General features: G+C 53.7%; 1 pseudogene; it reads right to left on the bottom strand.

Moving 5' to 3' along the window:
• Nucleotides 1-771: 771 nt before the first annotated feature.
• On the bottom strand, nt 772-2,858 carry LOC132229341 (proline-rich protein 3-like; annotated as a pseudogene).
• Nucleotides 2,859-3,092: the final 234 nt, after the last annotated feature.

Here is a 3,092-nt window from a genome sequence, read left to right as displayed (position 1 = left end):
GGGGAGGCCAGGGTGGCAGTCTCGCGGAAGTTACCGGTGCTCCTGTGTTGGGGGTGGGGAGATCCTAGAGGGCACCAAGAGCCTCACTCGTTTTTTGGCAGAAACACTCTAGTGGGGAAGCCGCAGAAATGCCCGGGCACCAGGAAAGGCTACGAGGGGATGCGTTCACCAAGCACAGCGATCACAGGCCATAGCAGTGGGGGCCGTGCTACTGATGGAGAAACTACGAAATCCAAGAGCAGGGAGAGTGGCCTTTCAGGAAGTGACTCTGTTCCAGTCATCCAAACTTGACCCCAGGTCAGTCAACCTGGGAGTTCCTCAGAGCAGCTGCTGACACGGGGGACAGGGGTTCGCACATGAGAGGACTTGAAACAAGCAGCCAGAAGGGAATGGTGGGAAACTGCTCCAGGCTCAGGAATCAAGGGCAGTCCCGGGGGGTTGATGGACAGATGCACACAAAGCAGCACCAAATGCATCTCCTGCTCAGCAGTCAGTGGTGGGGGCGGGGGGGGGGGGGGGGACCCAGGAGGCAGTTGAGGTAACAAAGATGGGGTCCTGAAGACGAGTCTCTGGAGGCTGGATCAGCAGAAAGAGTGCACACCTCACCCCAGTGATGAAAGCAACTCTGAACCCCAAATGGGGGAGGTGGTGGACTGGGGTGGTGTCACTGAGGGAGGGCAGTGGGTGGAACAGCCTCACAGTAGCTGCCACAGGGAAACACGTGGCCTAGGTCACGAGGGCTCCCTCCAGCTCCGCTGGGAGGGCTCAGTCTCACAGACGAGGTCCCTTGACGCCTGGGTGGTGGAAGGCACCAGGGTCCTCATATCGACAGTGGCCTTTTTTGGCAGTGTCAGCAGACTGGGCAGCTGAGTTTGTCTTCCATAACCTGGGGTTCACCCTTGGGGGGCAGGTATTCTTGACAAGAGACCAGCTTTTGAGCCTTTGAGGATGTCTCTGTTCTTTGTGAAAACCTCCCCTGGGGGGGACTACCTTGGTCTGGCCCAGGAAAAGGAGGCTCAGCACTGACCCCCCACCAACCACGACCATATGTGCGAGACCTGGGGCCCAAGCCTTCCCAAATTGGGCTCTGCCCCCGGGAGGAGGTGGGAGACCTGGCAGTGGTGGAATCATCAGTCCCCTTGATCCTGGGGACCTCTGGAAGAGAGCCTGTATTCTTTTGTGTCTAGCTCCTTTCGGTCAACATCATGTTTGTGAGGTTCGTGCAGGTTGTGTAGCAGGAGTTCACTCATTTTCATTGCAGTGTAGCATCCCATTGCATGCACACACAGCAATTTATTTATCCATTCCACTGATGGTGGACATGTGTTTCATCACTGGGGTGAGGTGTGCACTCTTTCTGCTGATCCAGCCTCCAGAGACTCGCCTTCAGGACCCCATCTTTGCTCCTTCAACTGCCTCCTGGGTCCTCCTCCCTGTCACCACTGACTGCTGAGCAGGAGATGCATTTGGTGCTGCTTCTTTTTTTTTTTTTTTTTTTAACCAACTTTCCCACAGAAATGTGGACATGAAATTCATGTGTTAGAGAGTGACAAAGCAAAGACAAGGATTTGTCCAGTTAGACAACTCTTTCTAAAAATGGAAGTCACTTTGAAGGGCTCCACACTCATCATACAGAGCCTGGCAAACGGAGCTGGCCAGTGCTTCAAGCGCACAGAAAGTAAACTCTCCTCTGAACGTAGTAACTGCTTTGGGGTTTCCATCATCTCCTTTCAGGAAACTATTTTCCATAACTTGTTCTGTCTCCCCAAAGACATCTTAAATGGGTCTGGGTTTTCTCCATGCATCTTCGCTTCAGCGCCATGGAATGCTGTGCAATTTTACAAATGAGTCGTATCAAGTCTCTTCTGCTGATGGCTTCACAGGGATCATATCACTCAGTTTTCATACACTGTCCTGGGAGAGGCATATTATCCTAATTTTGCAGATGAGGTCTACACATTTTGGGAAATCCAAGCTGACCCCCAAAGCAGAGTCTAAGACCTTAAACTGCCTCTTCCTGGCAAACTGGGCCTGAAGCAAAATGAATGGAATTCAAACATAAAAACAAACAAACTCAAAAACACTAATGAATGAAGGGGCTTGTGGATGCTGGGGGAGGGGCCCATCAAAACCAGATGGGGGCTTTGTCCCATAGCATCCTCCAGAGGTGGCAGGTGAGAGCTCTTGTCAGGGCGCATACAAGAAGCAACCCATGAATCCATAATTCAATGGAACAACAAATCGATGTCTCTTTCTCTCTAAAAATCAATCAATTTAAAAAACAAAACAAAACAATCCAGATGGGGTCCAAGCCTTGCCCAGGCGCGACCACTCTCACAGGGGCCAAGTTGAAGGTGGGGGGAAGGGGTTGGAGACAGCCTGAGATGGGTGTGAGGAACGCAAGGAATGTCCCTGTTGGCCCCCAAGGTAGGCGCCCGGCTCCCTCCGTGCCCAGTGCCCACAGGTTCTAGTCTTTAGTAAGGTGTTCAACAAAGAGCAGGTGAAATGTTGGCTCACCACACGGCTCTGGGGGCGGTACTCTGCTCCCGCCACGCTGCTCGCTGCTCGTCTCCTAATCAGTCCCTCGCAAGACCTGGTGCTGCTTCTTGTGCATCTGTCCATCCAGCCCCTGGGACTGCCCTCGATTCCTGAGCCTGGAGAAGTTTCCTACCATTCCCTTCTTCTGGCTGCTTGTTTCAAGTCCTCTCATGTCATTCCAGCTTGGGCTGACTTGAGGTCACCAGGCTTTCCGTTGGCCATGGGGGGAGGGCCCACAAGGCTGGGTGGTCCTGGAGCGGCGGATGCAGCTGAGTCTGCTTCTTCCATTTTGGCGTCCTGGTGGCAGCGGCAGGGCTTCTCTTTCCCCTTCCAGGGCGGCAGTGCGGGGGTAGTGGGTGGGGGATGGGGGCTAGGGGGTGGGGGTAGAGACTCTGGGTTGAGTTTGCTGGAGGCTGTGGGAGCCTTTGTGCGGTTTCTCATGCCACCCTCCCTGCGTCCCTGCCACCCCCACCGCACTACGAAGGCCAGGCCTCCTGCCCCACAGGACCCCCACTTCTCCTATAAATTTAAAATTATAGTAATACATATAGAAA

Source organism: Myotis daubentonii, chromosome 3 (genome assembly GCF_963259705.1).
Source record: "Myotis daubentonii chromosome 3, mMyoDau2.1, whole genome shotgun sequence".
Classification (NCBI taxonomy): Eukaryota; Metazoa; Chordata; class Mammalia; order Chiroptera; family Vespertilionidae; genus Myotis; species Myotis daubentonii.
Note: the sequence above shows the minus strand (reverse complement) of the source record. Positions and strands in the feature narration are given on the sequence as shown.